Raw genomic sequence first — 8167 nt, 5'->3', positions numbered from 1 at the left:
CATCACAAGTAAAAATAAATACGGGTTCTACAAAACCATCTCGAGTTCTCATCAAGTCTTCGAGAGTAGGTAATTCAGAAAGTTTATGGATGCTATGGCATGAGTCTCTGCATTAGAGGAAGAATGTTTACCACTACGAATCGCTACGTATGTAGGCTGAGAATATGTCACAGCTTCAGATAGTCCTTCACCATCTTTCTTTATCACAATACCTGCATAAACAGATGGAATAAGTTTATGTTTTTCAGCGACCACGAAATCATGATCCGGTAATTGTACGCGATAATCAAGGTATATTAATATAGGTGTTTAAACGTTAGCTACTGTAATGCCTAATGACACCGATGCTTTGTCATCTATCGAAAAAAGAAAAACTTGATCGGGACCCAAAATCAAAGCTACAGATTCAAGGTTTCTTATCGTAGCTCTACAAAATTTGCCATCTTTATGCTCAGAATGTAGAGTAGAGTCTGGTTTGCACAGCTTAACAGGAACGGTTACGACGTGTCTTTTTCCTTCCTCCGTATTAATTCGCTTGGGAAAAAGTCTCAAGTACGACCTGATCAACTGATAGTATAGCCTTGCTTAAATAGTTCGGCTTGCAAGTCGTCCAATGTTTTACCACACCTTATAATTTCAGTGCGACGTAGATCATAAGCCGCTCCACCAAAAACTGCAATTGACTCCATGACTTCAAATAAACCGGATTGGTTTTCTTCTACTCTAGGCCGACCAACAGTATTTCGAAGTTTTAGAGTAGTTGCTAAATCGGAATTACTTTCACAAGGTTCTAAAATTTTTTGTTTTTTAGAATTTTGACTTTTTTTTTTGTCGTTCTGCTGCACTGATCTTTCTCTTTAGTATGTTCTTTTCCTCTTGAATGTCTTTCCTTAATGTTGTTATTTTTTTTGATGCATCATATGTCGCTATACCAGCATCGCGTGCTAGTACTAAGCTATCGAGCTCAGATTCTAATACTATAATTTTATTCTTGGAAGCGTTTTGATTAGGTGTTGGTTTAGGTATTGTTTGAAGTAATTAACATCCACTCAATTGTATCATAAAATCTTTAGTCTCTTCTGATATACCCTGTTTGGTATCCCCCTGCAATTAAAAATAAACATGTCAAATATTGAATATGGGTACTACACAATATGTTTTCAAAATCACCCACTACAATACAATAAAGAAGACTGCATTAAAATCGATGCGAGAAGAATACAGTACAAACAGATACAAAAAGATGTGATTACGGACTACTTCATAACAGACCTGGTGTATTTCGTGGTTTGTACGAAACTGCGTGACCGTTTTTATACCGTATTGAATATTTTGTGTTTACCATAGAGTAAAGAATAACAACTGAACTAGACAAAATATCCAAAACGTTAAAGAACCAAGATTTTTAATATTTTGTTCTATTCCGCTAAATATAAAATCATAGTCGGTTTATATATTGTGACGTCGATTTTTCCGTACCTCGACCACTCGGAGAAAATGACCGAGATCTCACCACATGCACAATAATTTGGTGTCCACGATGTAACCTGGATCAACAAAAAAAGCAATATCGCGAAGTGTGGTTGGGCGCCTGGCGTGATAAACACGTCTCGAAATTGCCGATGCGCTATACCTTGCAAATATGCTCGGTAGCTCAGTACCGCGGAGAGAGGAGGGGTAATGTTTGGGGAGGGAGCGCGAGATACTCAACATCAACACGTTATTTTACAAAACTAATATAAAATAAAATAATATATTTCCAGACAGCGGTAACACAAAACAGGAGAAATAATAATTCTAAATTCGCTCTTCGCGATTCAGGGTCAAATGCTTAAGGACGTTGATTAAAGTTATTCTTGGATATGAAGGTCACAACTCAAAACACTTTTTATCGTGTTAACGTTTCGGCCCTGGTGGGGGCCCTCCTCAGAACAATTTTATTTAAATATCTGTCACGAACAAAATAAAATAAAATAATATACAAATAGGTTTGACAAAATAAGACATATTGGTGTAAATAATATGCAAAGGTGTTGAAGCAAGTATAAAAGAGAAATTACCTCATATGAGATGACACTTCCAATTACATAAATGCGTGTTGGTAATTGAAGAATAAATAGAACAAAAAGGCAATAAAGACAAAAACCGAAACACACTGCGTTCGCGACACGTAATTCCCACGAATTCATAATTATAGTTGGTTTGTTAAAATGAAATAAAATACACAGCCGTTATGGTTGAGTCAGAGCACATAAGCACAGTGGAACGTCTAGTGTGTAGTGGGAAGAGGTCGATCTCGATAGTTATCAGAGCAACGCAGAGTCAACCGGTTAAACGGAAAACAAAATTTTTTTGTTAAGAAGGTAAAATCGAGAGCAAGCTCAGTCGGTAATGGACAAATTACAATGGTCGTATCACAGAGGTGTAAATATTGCTTAGATGTTCTATGTCTTGTTTACGGTCGACAGAATTAGGATGTGCTACGATATTACACATTTCTAACAGAAGCCTATTATAATACAAAGGTTCAACGTCAATAATGCTAGCTTGAGAATAATTAAAAGAGTGGTCGAAATCGATGGCATGTCTCGTCAATGCAGTATAATTATCCTCGTGTTCATGGATATTGCGTTTATGTTCGGTTATCCTGGTGTGTAGTTGTCTACTAGTTTGGCCTATGTAAGCCTTGTTGCAATGATTGCAAGGTATTTTGTAAACTACACCCGAGCGATTGCCCAGGGGTAAGGGGTCTTTACCCGAATCAAACATCGAGGATATATCATGTGCGCTTAAGGTGCCGCTGACCTGGATCTAAAAGTTGTAATCGATCGAAGCGCCCTCTGCGTAAGTTTCCTCGGTTCCAAACCATTCGAAGGTGGTACTCTCCACCGGGGAGTAGCGCAACACAATATTAGACAAAACGCGGTCGGTAAGAGGCCTGAATCTAAGTCAGTAACCATACCAACAGGATTGACCCGAATTTTGCATGCAAATAATGACGTCATGTGTGTAGCGATTGCATCACGACCGAACTGATTATTTTGATGGTTTTACGGTGAATATAGCAAATTCAATTTATTGTTCCGTGAAACACCCTTGAATATGGGACATTCTTTGACGAATCGGAGAGATTTAGATAAAAATCGACCGACACAATTTTGATGTAGCTTAAAATTTTTTCACGGGTTCTATATCGAAAAAATAGGGATACGAATTCGAGGATTTTTTTATTTTACATATTTCGTAACATAGAGGGGATCGAAAATTTGATAATTTGGTGTTTTCTGGCACGGAGAACTCATTTTCAAAAATTCATAACGCCGGTTCTGTTTGAACTGAAAAGTTCGTTTTTTCAACCCAAAGCTAATGAAATGAATTTTAATGCAACAATTGTTTCATTTACGATTAACCGAAATTTATATTGTTATAAATAATTAATATGTTTAAATCGATTTTTAGCAATTGCCTTCACCTCGTAGCGAGTTCTCAGCACGACCATCGTATTCTCCATCAATTCAAAATACGTTATGGATGAAAAATTTGACGTAGAATACGATGGTTGTGCTAAGAACTCGCTACGAGGTTGAGGCAATTTTTAAAAATCGATCGAAACATATGAATTGTTTATAACAGTATAAACTTCGGAGTAATCGTTAATGAAAGAATTGTTGTAATAAAATTCATTTCATTAGCTTTCAGATGAAAAAAACGAACTTTCCAGCTCAAATAGAACCGGCGTTATGAATTTTTGAAAGTGAGTCTTCCAAGCCAACAAACACCAAATTATCAAATTTTCGATCCCCTCTATTTTACGAAATATGTGAAATAAAAAATCCTCGAATACGTATCCCTATTTTCTCGGTATAGAACTCGTCAAAAAAAATTTCAGCTGAATCAAAAATGTGTCGGTCACAAAGGTGTTTGGTTGTAAAAGAATGTCCCATATACATTAAAACATATCGCGCAATATTAATTTTATACAGCACGAAGTATTGTCAAAATGATTTCATAAATATCACCATTCACCATTTGTAAATATTTGGAAACATGTTCGAAAAATACGATTGAAACAAAACGGGTACGAATCGTTGTGGTGTCGTTTTATGAAGTTACGCCATCGGTCGTCCCCCCCCCCCCCCCTCCGCCGCCCAACTCCGCTTCTCCTTGTCGCAAACTTGAATGGTCATGTTTATTTTCCGTCCGTGCATTACATTGTATTCGATTATTCGCTCAGTCTACGGATAGTGACTGTGCGCGAGAAAAAAAAATCTTTGTGTCGGCAGACGACTGTGCTCGAACATTTTGTATTTCCACAATACAGAGTATTTCTCATTCTTCTTCAGAGGTTTTCTATGAGGTACATACATGATTATCTCGGGTTAGTATTTATACATATATATATATATATATATATATATGTACATTATACAGTTGTATAAAACGTGCACCCCGACTTAAAATTTTTTCGACTTACGCCGTCAATGCCGGAACGACCCATAGCGTAACTTCGGGGTATTACTGTATCGGAATCATTCTGAAATTGTACATCGCTTGTTACACACAACTCTACTGACAATAATGAAATAATTTTATGTTCGAAGCTATTTTACTAGTGAAAAGGGTTTCAAAAAATGATTATATATAATATTGGAACACTTTATTCATGTTACTATGGATATATGAAACAATTGTTGACATCGACGTTGAGAATTATTTTTATACCCTCTGAAATATTAAATGCAAGGAATTAGTATCTGAGATTCGAGGTAACTATGAAGCTGCGGGTTGTGCGAAACAGTTTCCTTCTCCCGGTTGATGGGAGTTTCTAACATCCATTGCGAAGTAATGTCATTTGAACATAGTTCACCATTCCATGAAGATATCCTCGCGGCATGTGACATTGCGTCCGTCCAACGGTTACGACGGATTATCCTGTAAAATATAAGCGTGTTCATTTGGTTGTTTCGCTTTTTCAATGCAGAATCCATAACATGATTAGTACTTGTCGATAAAAATATACTTTGGCAGAGAATTCGTGCCCTCCCCTCCTTATCTTATAAGGACACATACAAATACATGGGTCCTCTTCTGTTCTCTTACAGCCATGTGTCGGCGCCATCTCACTATACCCAAAAATGTTAAAAGTGAATGGTCGAATCTGACGAAATGGAATAGTGTGATTAAAAATTTTGATCATCTTGAATAATCCGAAAAGTTGAGATAATTCTTTTGAAATTAAGATATTCATTTTTTACGAATCACTCTAAATTTCACCATATTCAATATTTTACTACCGATAGCAGATATCTAATGTATGGTCATTTGGAATGAATATGAATGGGAAATTCCTCGTCAAACCCGACGGATTATTTGTAATCGGAAAGATTTTTTACAGAATGTATAAAATGGTAGAAGCCTCGCCAAAAAATGGTACCATTAAACAATTCGTTCGTTAATAACAATTACAATGTTCAATGTTTCCGGATAAACCAAAGTTTTCTACGAAAGCTTATCCTCTCTGCTCGCGAATGTGCTGTGAATAATTTTTCTACGTCAAGTAGAACCGGAGATAAGATATTTATTCTTCAAGTTTGCTGCGCGCTCATTTTGCAACAAAATTGAATGACTCGGTGCTTTCGGAAAAAAAAATCGTAGAAATAGGTTTTGACTTTTTATGCTCACATATCACTTCGAAAAAGCTTTCATTGTTTTGGAAAATACGCGGTCACATTTTGTCAGAATGATATTTCTGACTCAAGAACCTAAATTTCGTCCCAACTGACTTTTTATGGTTTACATGATGAAATAATAACAGTCGTAATATTTATTTTCCTTAAGATTTGAAATTTCTCGCATATTTGCATCGTACTTAGGGTATATGTCAACACGTGTAAATTTCTCCAATTATCGGAAAAGAAAATTACCGTACGATTATAATAATTGAACTCTCCGAGCATTCGAATCTAGGCTCCGATAAAATTGTGGTATTCACAACGAAGCATTCAGCAATTCTTATGTTCTGCACACTCCTAACGAAAAATCAAAATCATTATATATGAAGAGAACAGAGAAAAGAAAATTTGAAACACGTATACAATTTGGTTACTCAATATTTTGAAAAATGTATAACAGAACGATGATCGAAACAAATGTCAACAAAACGACGATCTTTCGAACGCCACGCTTTCGAAGACAAGACGATTTGTTTTCTACATTTTTTTTCTGTACTATGAAAATGCTGGAAGTCCCTCACCACTCTTCAACGGTATACATTTTCGTAGAAATACAATGAGCATCATGGGTACAGTGAGAACACTCTGGGGCGAGTTTTTCCATACTTATGAACGGTAGTGTATATTCATTTGAAAAAAAACCGGCAATTTCTCAAATAATGAATTGAAAAATCTGAAAAAATTCACGCAGAGTACCTTCTAGTAGTACTTTGATGTAACCAATTATGGGGCAGATCTGAGATGGTCGAAAAAAAAGTGGCCGAGTTGACGGAGAATCCTTCCTTTTCGGGTTGAATTCCTAAAATATCGATTTTTGGAAAAAAAGGTGGGAACCGAAGTTGTTCAGAATTTGATTCTCAACAAGTTTGTTGCTATTAATTTATGCCATTAAGTTAAAAATAAACGAGATAATGGAAATATTTCGAATTTGTCGCTATTTTCAGGTTTAATTCCAAAAATCTTGATCCTAGCAGAAAAACTGTAGGGACTAAACTTGTAGGAAATCAAAATTTATACAACTTTTGTTTCCACGGTTTTTCTGTAAAATCAAAACCGGCCGAGTTATTCAAGAAAAGCCATTTTAACCTAAAAAACCATTTTTCGAATATATACGCATAAGCATGATTTACATGCATGACGTACAAAATTATTTACAAATTAACCGGGGAATTTCGATATCAATTCTGACGATGATCCAAGAAATTAAAAGGTTGATCGAAACAGAAATCCGAAAAAATGAAATTTCCATTTCTTTGAATGAAAAAAGGCGTTTTCCCGAAAAATTTCTTAGGAACTGTCGACTCCAATTTTGACAAGGATTCGCCCTGTCAAGTATTTGCTGTGAATTACGAATCACCCTGCATAGCAAGTGCAGATTTGGCAGGATTCTTGTAAATGATATGTATAATTGCATAACAGAAATTTGCAGTATAAAACACTTACCATTGCAACGAACGATTCGTTCGTCGGCGCGTCAAATTTAACCTTTTTTCGGTTCAGCCGTGCGACGCAACTCATCCATTGTTGCACTCACAAGATTATTGTTGTTTGTAACAAATATATGTATACACACTGGCCGCGTGAAAATTTGCACGTGATTAGAACTTGTGACACGGCAAATTACCAAAACACTTGCGTTTGCTTCGTTCGCCGCGAAAAGTGAATGTGGACGGTACGCGAGGAAACGCAGAAGTGACGGCCGCTCGGATAGTGGGGACAGTGGGGTGTGAGGGATAGTACTCGGAATCCGAAGAAGTTGATTCCTTCGAGAGTTCCAAATTTCTGTGAAATCTTATAGGATTGTACCGGATTTGATGTACAACAGTAACACATACCCCGACTTTTCGTAGGTCGTATACGATGCAGAAACCAACCCAAAACTCGCTAGCGTATCCGTAGCGTATACCATCTACGAGAAGTCACGGTATGTAGTTTTATAACGATTTCCACCAAATGAGTAACATTCAGGTAGTTCGTCTAATGTAAAAAAAAATTTTGGTAGCATCATTCAGAACTGGGCGTAATTGACAAATGAAACGAAGCAAATAAAGTATGAAATCCTTATTTGTTGAGAATTAAAAACAGAAAAAATTGGCAAGCAAATTCTTCATCGGAATTTTAACAAGGATCGGCCCTGTAAAATATTTGCCACGAATCTTGAACCGTTGTATGCAGTAATTGTATGTATGTACAATGACATAGATTTTTTGCGGGATGTATTTCTAGTATTGTTAAGCACATCCAGTTCAGAAACAATTTCGCGTATGTATTAGGGTAATCTTTAAAACAGGCTCGGACGATTATCAACCGGCTCCCCCCCCCCCCCCAAATTTGCTATAAATAAATAAATAATGGTCTGTTCAAGAGTATAATTTTTTATCTCAACCCTAAACCCTCACGCCTATACTTGCGTGTTTCCTGCAATTTCGGTATTT

The 8167-nt window shown here is 36.4% G+C and overlaps 1 long non-coding RNA gene across 1 annotated transcript; it reads right to left on the bottom strand.

Moving 5' to 3' along the window:
• Positions 1–4781: 4781 nt before the first annotated feature.
• LOC124294490 lies at positions 4782–7527 on the bottom strand. Its single transcript, XR_006904366.1, has 3 exons — positions 7176–7527; positions 6429–6531; positions 4782–4932 (listed from the first exon to the last, which is right to left on the bottom strand). It is a non-coding gene; the product is annotated as an uncharacterized LOC124294490 (long non-coding RNA).
• Between the last annotated feature and the right edge of the window lie 640 nt (positions 7528–8167).

This window comes from Neodiprion lecontei, chromosome 5, assembly GCF_021901455.1.
Source record: "Neodiprion lecontei isolate iyNeoLeco1 chromosome 5, iyNeoLeco1.1, whole genome shotgun sequence".
Classification (NCBI taxonomy): Eukaryota; Metazoa; Arthropoda; class Insecta; order Hymenoptera; family Diprionidae; genus Neodiprion; species Neodiprion lecontei.
Note: the sequence above shows the minus strand (reverse complement) of the source record. Positions and strands in the feature narration are given on the sequence as shown.